Here is a 10932-nt window from a genome sequence, read left to right on the forward strand (position 1 = left end):
CACACACATATATATATACATACATACACACACACATATATATATATATATACACACACAAACATACATACATACATACATACATACATGCATACATACATAGACACACACATACATACATCCCTCCATTTCCGACATCTTTTCCTTGATACGATTCAGTTACATTTTGCCCATGTATTTCTTTAAACTACATGTAGATATATATGTTTTGTCTTATTGTTAAAAAAAATTATCTTCATTAATTTCATTTGAATGTGCAAAAGTCACATTGTACTCTTTTTTTTAATACAAATGTTATATGAATTGCATACTTTTGTCGGAAATGCAATATAGACATACGTACTTGCATATATGCAAGCATACATTAATATACATTCACATACACACACAGACACACATACACCCATGAAAGATATATCCGTATGCAGTCATACACATAATGATATATATGCATACATACGCACATGCATGCAACCAATATCATAGATAAATAGATAGACGGATAGAACGGGTTGTATCACATTCTTTTATGTACAGTTTAGCAACAATTCATCTTATATGACTATTAGGGGAATGGGCGTCCCAAAGCTCCTGTAGGATATCTTCTCACAATAACAAAATAACATATACTTTAAGTCTATGAACAGAGACATCAGTTTTTCATTGTATTTCGTGACATTTTACCTTAACGCTAGTGACATCTATCATTCCCTTTTGGACCATAAAATGTCTAATATCCGATAGTAAGGTGACCTGCCACGCAGTCATGAATGTAATACTGCAATATTTCAATCTCAGGATTCACCATTCGATGCTGGACCCATACCTCTGGTTTAATTTCGAAAAGTTGCTCTGTTTCTTCGAACGGTTGAAACAATAGATACCTTGCACGCTGTGGTCATGCTCACAATAAATTCATTTGAGGATCAGCGTATATTGCAATCTTGTAACAGAGTTATAATAATTGTGCTATTCAGACTCTCTTTGATTTATGGACTGCAGGTAGAATAATAATGTTTGCATTAACAGAGCAACATACATGTATAGTTGCCTTTCTCTGTAAGTCGAGTCTGTCAGTCTTGTGATCAGATAGCCATGAAAATTTAAGCTTTATTCATTGTAGCAAACAAACATACAAACAGAAAAACAAACAAACATACAAACAGACAAGCAAACAAACTAAGAAACTTCAGTGAACGTATAGTGCTTTATTACAACTACAAAATTTGAACTGGAGGCCAATGCGAAAATGAATTTGTAACAACAAGATATAGCAGATTAAAACATATTGTTCTTTTTCGTTGTTCGAAACCTGAAATGTGAATTGGGAATTTGGTGATATTATTTATGACTTAACTCATAGCCAATTGATGATTCGCATCGTTGTTTCATATTTTCTCGGATTGAGATTCTTGAAGAAAATCATGTTTGTCTTCATTGCTGTTGGGTGTTATCATTTCTTGTTGTTGCTGTTGTTCTTGGAGGGGGAGGGGGTTTAACGTTTTCTGAATATGAGGTCACGTTGGTCTGGTGGTTAGAGTAAAATGGCTCTGAAGTCGGTAACAAGAAGTCCTTGGTTCGAAACCAATCCGGAATGACGTTTTATCCACTTTGTTTCTTTTAGCCCACGTGTAGATTACCAAGGATTATTGCGCCTCACAAAGCTGGGTCTAATGCTGACAATGGCAGGGAACCATTTAGGGAATATCCCCAGCACTTGAAAGAATTTCCTATATAGGTATCTTTTTTCTGTTAACTTTTTCGTTATCCATCTGAATCCATCAGCAAAGGGCAGGGTACCATCTTATTTCATTAAATACTATTCCAGACAATTTCATGTCAGGACTTGGAGCAACATTTTAATTGACAGTTAATGAAAACACTTTAACAGATATTATGTAGATCATAACTGCAGGATTACATTCTGTTCATTACCAGAACTGCGGTAGCATTTTTATTAGCACCCCGTAATCAGACCCAAGTGATATTTGTGAAAGGCGAATATGTAGGAATCCGAGCTCTCTGCCACTCGAAACCAACGATGGTAAACACTTATCTTTTGCTATCTTGTCCGAGAGTTCGCCCGGAAACGGTTACTCTTCTTTCAACAACTTGTCGGCAAGAAATGCTCCAAAATGGGCCTCGTCTTGATAGGTCACTTCATAAAGCATTATTCATTGTAAATGAAGACAGAGCGAAAAAAAAATACACGATTTGAATGACGACGCTTGAATTAATCGCGAGTGTTATCTATGTTTAAATACACACACACACACACACACACACACACACACACACACACACACACACACACACACACACACACACACACACACAAACACACAAACACATCACGAATGCTGTACGAATGCGCAATATCACCAATGGTAATAGTTGTCGACAATAATGTAATGTACAGTGATTATAATGATAGCAATAATACTGTTCATCACTAATACTATCTTGATCAACAGTGTAGTCATGCTTACTATCTTGATCAACAGTGTAGTCATGCTTTATCATGTGCGCATGAGTGCAATCTTATCTTTGTGTGCGTGTATATGTATGGTTGTGTAAGTGTGTATATGTATTTGTGAGTGTATCTGTCTGTGCCATTTTCTTTTCAGACATTAGGTTGGTGTGCATTCAACTGAGTGACATTGTACAAAACGGTCTTCAAACAGTAAAAGTGTGTTTCATGACAATTGTGTTTCTCGTGAGTCGTTGTGTCTTTAGGGTAGCTCTTGAACTTGTATGATGAAATGAAATGAAGAAAGAACTCTGAGTCTCAGTTTGCGTTTTCCTGCTGCTCATACTTGAAATCTTCCACATCAAAACCAACCTTAAATCCGATGTGAAAATCATTCGCTCAAAGGATTTTAAAGATCCAAGTGCAAACGAAACGCATCATTCTTACATTGATATTGGAACATGGCAAGAAAGATGGAGATAGAAACGGAGAAAGAGAGAGAGAGAGAGAGAAAGGGGAGGGAAAGAACGAAGCAGATGGAGTCGCTTTGGCATTGCGTGCACATTGCGGTCTGCTATGCGATCGTTCTTTTATTTATCGCTCGACTTTGGCGCCAGGTTGTCGCCAGAGAGTGTCGGATAGAGTCCGCGGCTATTGTTTCACCAAACAGGGAAAGAATGCGGTACCAAGCATTTTTCTATCTCCTCCATCCAGAGGTCGTGAGGGATTTAGCATTGCAGGTTTCGAAAGAGCCCCGTCTCTTATCCATCGAGGCAGCCGAGCTGTAGACGCGCTCGAAGCCCCAGGACCGTACGGTCTTCGCCACCGTGACCCGTGAGGGCGGGAGATTATTCGATGAGTTCGAGTGGCGTGGAGTAACAGACAAAGAGCTGCCACGAGGGACTTGCACATTCAAAACTACATGTACATGCACACACACACACACGCATGACTGAAAGTATTCCATGGCATGCAACTTTGCATTATGCATGCGTATTTGTATATCCGTTCGACATATTGTTGAGTGAGTATAAATGAACGAATGAATTAAGATAAATTGATAAATGAATTTACTAAATAGCGATAAAATGCATGTATGATCTTGTGGTTTATGTATTTCTGTCTTCGTAGAGATATGAATATAATTATGTACATGTATATGTATATGTATATATGCATACACTTGATGTGTGTATACATAAGATACATATATATATATATATATATATATATATATATATATATATATATATATATATAACGAAGAATAAACCGGTAATGCAATATTTCGCCAATATAGAGTTTATTGAGCAACTCAAATTTTCGGTGGCTTCCATCCACCTTCTTCAGGAGTATCGACGCGGAATGTCAATGTCAAATGTTTTGACATTGACATTCCGCGTCGATACTCCTGAAGAAGGTGGATGGAAGCCACTGTTTTGACATTGACATTCCGCGTCGATACTCCTGAAGAAGGTGGATGGAAGCCACCGAAAATTTGAGTTGCTCAATAAACTCTATATTGGCGAAATATTGCATTACCGGTTTATTCTTCGTTAAATTGGAGCCAATACGTGAATTCGCAACATGTTTGGACCTAGACTATATATATATATATATATATATATATATATATATATATATATATATATATATATATAATACATACATACATACACTGTAAAAACATCGGTGTTTATAGATTTAACACTACGGGTGTTAAATCTAACACCGATTAAACTTCAATAAAGGACCACACCCACAGGTGTTAAAAATGCACTGTGATAGTGTTGAAAAGTGTTCACCTGACACTTCGTGGTGTTAATTTAACACTGTACCTGGTGTTATTTTGACACTGTACTGGTGTTAATTCAAAAATGACACCACATGGTGTTGATTTGGTATTTGTTGGTGTTAATATCAATGGTTTAACACCCGTCCAGCTTCAATAAGAGACCACACCAGCTGGTGTTACTTTGGTGTAAATTTATTTTCACATTTTTCAAAAATCTAGTATTTTAATGTAAAATTCTTGATCGTCTTGTTTAAATTAAAAATCAACAAGAAGTGCAGTTACTAAGAAACTCTTCAAAAACAGTTTAAAATTTGGAAATGACACCCTGAGGTGTTAATTCAACACCATAAATGAGCACCGAAAATTTAACACCAGCTCGGTGTTCACTATTTAACACCGGACTTTTTGCAGTGTACATATACAAATACAATCATCTAAATACTTAATGTGCCCATTGTCTTTGTTCAGATGACAATTTCAAAGAAACTCATTGCCCCATATGAAAAACAGCATTACAATGTCATCAGGTCTCAAGCTATTTGTCTTCATATATAGGTGACTCGATGCAATATCTTCCCTTTTATACGCAAGTGATCTCCGGCATATAAGTGTCTTTTCATCTGGATCTATAGTCAGGTTTAGGCTTTCATGCTAACCAGTCATCGGATATTACCCCAACAAGAGGGGGAAAATCACTTCTGGTGCATATAGGACGCAAATGCACACAGACTTTACCGACTGAAATTTGATCTCATCATTATTTAAAGCACAAAGGTGAAAGATATATGAGTCCTAGTAAACTTCTTGTCCTGGCGAGCGACAACTTCTATTCAGACACTTTGCAAATATGTTGTATAGCGTTACACATACCTGTAACGAATAAGAAAAAAAAAATCACAAAATACGTAAGTATAAACACATGTGTAATAAACAAACATACAAGCACATGCGCGTATATATATATATATATATATATATATATATATATATATATATATACATATGCATAATATGTGTCTGTGTGTCTGTGTGGAGAGAGAGACGGGGCTAAATAGATTTGACGTATACATATGCATGTAAAAAGAATCATGACAAACACATTGTAAAACACAATCATGTTTAGACCAAAAATATACATTCTCATGAATGAAAGAAATGTTGACTAAAACATTACAAGAATCAGTGTTGCAGAAGTGAACTTGACTATAAAGCCGGAGTGTCAGTTATACGTGCAAAATCTGTAGGGTCTAAACCTACAAGAAATAATATGTAGAAGGGGGAAGGAAACGGCAACACCAACTTTCGACCGTGAGTATTTTGTTCACCCTTTTTGAAGAGTTTATGAGACATCAGTCTCATCGGAAGTGAGGCCGAGAGATGGTAAGAAAACAGGGAAGATTGTTATGGGAGGAAAGCTTTGGCAATGGAAAGAGAGAGGGAGGGTGAGAGCGAACAAACTGCAGGACTATCGGTCGGTAAACTAAGCTTGGCGCCTTCGCAGAGCGGATGAGGTATCTTAAGCCTTCGAGTGCTTCCAGGGTAGGGGGGAGGTGTTTGGCCAGCTCGCGCGGTCGTTTTACCAATCAAAACTCCGCGGCAAATATCATATTTATCTTGCACTTTGCCGTGATTTCGATGACTTTCGCGTTGTCCTTGGTGTGTGCGTGTGTATGAAATCCTTATGTGTTGGAAAGCATCGCAGGGGGAAATGATCCTTTTACAGGAGGGCTTGTTGTGAAACGGTGTGATACGAACGACAAGGTCAAAATCTGAATAAACGAATAGGAATGTCCACACACAGCACAATGAAAGGTACAGCCAGAAAACTCAGATGGGGAATACAAAGAAAGCATTTGTGGCGCTCGTCTCGGGCACATTAAAAAAGTAGAATGCCATTCAAAAGTAAAGCTACTAGAGAGTCAGCTGCTGACACTAAGACCACATTCATTTCACGTTTTTATTCGCATAATAGATGTCAGAAAACGATTTTATACAATTAGGTAAAGTTGCATTGAACCGGCCAGGACTAACTGTGATCATAGAGAATCGAGTCACTGGATCCAGTACCCATGTTGTAACGGCATTATATATCTTACGCAGCCATTGACCTGAAAAATACTATAATAACCGCTGAAAAAAACAACTAAATATGTTCATGAATACATTCATGAATTTGCTTACTTTACAATGTTCGTACTTCCCAAAATGTGATGCTAATCATGTCAATCTCGTTGCATTTGCAAGTTCATATTTAAGGATGGAATGTTCGGTTGTGTGTTTGTTTGTTTGTTTTTGTTCTTTTATTTTTTGGTCATTTACATCATAATGATAATCATCAAAATAAGTCGTTTGATTTTTATTTTCTTGTTGTTCTTATTTCGAAAATGTTACCAAATGAAATTCTATCAATCGAAATGATCACAAAAGGGTTTTGTATCGTGGACACCTAAGAGGCAAAAATTAGATATTTAAATCCATGTGAGTGTGTGTGGGTTTTTTTTTCTTAACAGAATCTTGACTATTGCGAGTTATCATCCGTTTCTCTAACATCTAAGTGTATTAATCCTATATCATTACGCCATGTTCCAGTTCTGTAGTTATGATCTTGATGCTGTGGAAAGTGAATAAAGTAGATTATTACCTTGTCATGGTGATTGTGCAAAAATAAAAGATGTATTCCAAATTGGAATCCTCCCCATCCAACTTCAAAAGACATCCGGAGTATATTGTTATAAGAGGTGATACATTTCTCTCTATACTGTTAAAAAAATCAAACGGCTTTTAATATAATATGCGTGATTGTTGATGGTAATTATTCGACGAAATGACAATTACATGATAGAGAGCCATAGGCCTGTTGAAATGAAAGGATGTCATTATTACATATTTTGCCACATGACACATATTACAAAACATAAGCATTATTGATAAAGGGTATACCCATAATACACAGTTTATCTCAGCTGCTTACGCATAACTTCAAGAAGCTTTCTCCGAATAAGATGGAAAGGGGAAAAGACGAGATATATAACATACGCATATAGAAGTGAGTGATGACGTGCACTTACATTATACACTACACACGCAGACGCACACAGATACCTGTACACTCGTATCTCTGTACAACACATTAACACGTGCGCGTGAGCACATACACACGTACACACAGGAAGAGACCTCACATAAGATGTAAGCACAAGACTTCACTGGCATTCCCCTTACCTTTGTTATCGAGAAACTGCGTCGCAGTGTCCCCACTTACCAGTGAGAACTGCGTCATCGGTACGTCACAAAACAGTCTAATTAAGTGTCTCAAACACACCTCACTGATCTTTCACTTTTCCCTTACAATTACCGCGATTTCTTTTATAATTATCATGAATCATAAAGGAGAAACCGAGTTTTGTTTGACTCGTATAGTTCCTTCTGTAAATGGAAACCATAGACTTAGATGGACAAGCCGTGACAAGCAATGTAGTTCCTTCTCGGAAGAAATGCATTGAAAATCTACTTCATACATCATATAACACAAAGGAAATGATATCGCACAAAAAAAGGGAAAAAATCACAAAGTTATTGCCGAACGAAGGAAGCAGAGGGGCAGTGTTCATTGCATATAACATATCCTACAATTTACAATATTCAGAAAGACCATGAAGATACCAGCAGTAGGGTATCCATTGATGTGATTTTATTGTTAATTTTACTGTTTTACCGTTTTTACGCGTCGCTGTACGTATAGATATAACATCACAACATTAATGCCGTTCGCATGCAGTGTAACAGTGAACGAAAGACCACGTAAACTGCTGTTGTTAGTTGTAATCACTTCTCCAGTTATGTGGGGAAGGCATTATCACCCTAATTTCATAAATTATTGTGATGAAGACTTGTTTTGCTACTTTTACGGTCAAAACTTAGAGAAATAGATCGCTGACGTTGACGTGTATTCGCATGGAATACATTAGACTTGCATTATAGGCATAGGCATCCGAGACTGCTGCAACTTCCTCTATTTACACAATCAGCACTCTTCGGCCAAAGTTAGTTAGCTCGCAGCGGTATAATAGATTATCGAAAACATACACGTGTTGAAGGCTAAAACAACAAATAAAAACGATAATGTGGAATACACATTATCAAGACTTATTATCCCTTATTTAGAAAAAAAAGAAAATAGCTAGACTGCGTCATTTCATTCCTGATATTCTGCATTTACAGAAGCAGATTACGGAAAACTAGACGTTCTACGTTTGTGTGTGTGTGTGTGTGTGTGTGTGTGTGTGTGTGTTTTTGGGGGGGGGGGGGCTCGTGCGCGCACACACACACACACACACACACACACACACAAATGCCCATTATTATATTTCTCAATATTCAATGAAAGCGTCATCAGGGTTAAGTTGTGGTAGAATTCGCAAATCTACTCATTCTCCTCGAAAATAGAGAGTAGCTGTTGCCAAATAATTGATTTAGCAATATGAACTATGGGTTTGGTTATAGCACGCATTTTTTTCCTCTTAAATGTACAGTAACTGGTTGTACCCATGACACAATGTACAAGCTTCGCTTTTTAGCCCCCCCCCCCATCTCTATCCAACACTCTATCTATCACTAAAATGCAAATTTCTGCGATCCCCATTACATCAAAAGTATATAATGTGCCACCTTTCTGTAATGCTTGCATAAATGTTGATATTTCTTTACTTCATTCACATTGTGCGTATAATATTGATTCTGTTGACATGGAGAAAAATAAAATAAACTTGATCTTGAACTTGAAACTAATATTTCTTATTTTCAGTCATTCCTATTTTGAATTTCTTCTCCTTAGTAATTCAATGTTGGTGTGATTTTATACTGTTATAACTATGGTCATGACCAGGGAAGGTACACCGCATATTGTCTGTATATAAATGCTATGTGATTTCTTTATTTTCCCCTCGTTTGAATTGATGTTTTGTGTAGGATTTAAAATCGGTAACGGATCTCATCACATGTGAGCCTCTAGAGCTATTGTATTTTATTCGGCCTTCCAATCAAATTGCTAAAAATGAATAATATTGGAATCATTCTTGCTCGTAGAAAGGCTGTGTTGTCGATTCCCCAATAAATGGCTAACTGTAAATTCGCCGAGAATATCCAATAACTTTCGTACAGCAACTGTGCTCGGTTTAGCACAATGCAGTGAAACTCCAGATTCAGCTCAAGTCAAACTATATGTGGCAGCATACAGGCTCGTGAATTCTGAAAGAGTGACCTTGTTTTCGTCGGGGAACGTAACAGAATAAAGACTGTTTGATCGTGGAGCTACTAGCTCCGTGGTTTGACCAAGCTCTTAAGAGCAAAACAAAAGTTTTGAAACTCTCTCGCACACAAAAACAAGGAGAGAAAAAAGAAAAAAAAAAAAGAAACAAGGTCTCAAAGCTGTGTACAGTCACCCTGCAGGTCGATCACGTGGATGGAATGGAAAATGAGGAAAGATTAAACTAACGAGGAAATTGCGTGCATGCGGTGTTTAAGTGTTCATTCTATATAAAAGACATCGTTACCTGAAACGAAAACTGGTTGGCATCAATGGTGTTTGGGGATATCAAATTACTGCGCATTGTGATGGGTATATCGACTTATACGGTTATCGAGAGTATGATGGAAGTCATCCATTGAAATCTCACCATTTTTACAAAGACGAAAAATACCTATACCAACATTTCAACGCAAAACTAATGGATCAAGACAAGTATGTATTTCATGACGCGTTGTAATCATAATCTTTTGAAATCATGTCATTTTCTGAATTTAACATATCAGTGTTGGTCATTACTATTATTTCCAATTTGTAAACACGTAGCGAAATGTATGAGTTTTTTTCCCCCAAGTATAATTAAAAAAGCAGATTCTGTAAAAACGCGGAACCATTTGTACATAGGCAGACATTCATCAAATTGCAAATTGAATATAAAGAAATGCTAATGAAATGATCACATAAAGTCAAACTAAGATTCTGCCTTTTCTTAATTTTACGTTCATCACCTCTTGGTATAACGGCGATGACGTATTTCCTTATTTTAACAAGACACCAACAACTTTGGTCATTCGAGGATCACTGAGGATGTGATCATGTGATATAGTTCCAAAGCGGTGATTGTAAAATCCAAATATTACCCTTTTTTGCAATGAATTTACCAATTTCACATGCTCATTTCAATTAACGTTGAACATGAAGCTTATGTATATATTACATACGTAATCATATCACGTGTGTGTATATATGTGCGCGCGCGCGCCCGCACTTATCGCGAAATAAGGAACTTATATAAGGAAACCTTTATGTATATTAAGTCTTTAGAAGTTACCTTTGAACATATTGATGTATATTATAATCTTACTACACTCTAAATCCATGGAGTAAAATTTTGCTAAAGTAAACTCAAGAGTGCTCAATATTGAGCAAGATTGAACATTTAACAGCGGTAAATTCGCCTTTATTGAGCAAACTCGTTCTTTTTACCCCTCTTTACTCAATATTTACATACTTTCATTTTGCTCTTCTTCGTGAGTAAGGTTTGCTCCATTATCTTACTCAACTCGGAGTAAACTGCATTTTACACTCTCGCTGTTTACACTGTACCAGGCGAGCCCAGTCGCGATATTGCTATGTTAGGTG

The sequence above is a fragment of the Diadema antillarum genome, unplaced genomic scaffold (genome assembly GCF_040938485.1).
Source record: "Diadema antillarum isolate AM-2024a unplaced genomic scaffold, OU_Dant_1.0 seq00001003_RagTag, whole genome shotgun sequence".
In the NCBI taxonomy this organism is placed as follows: Eukaryota; Metazoa; Echinodermata; class Echinoidea; order Diadematoida; family Diadematidae; genus Diadema; species Diadema antillarum.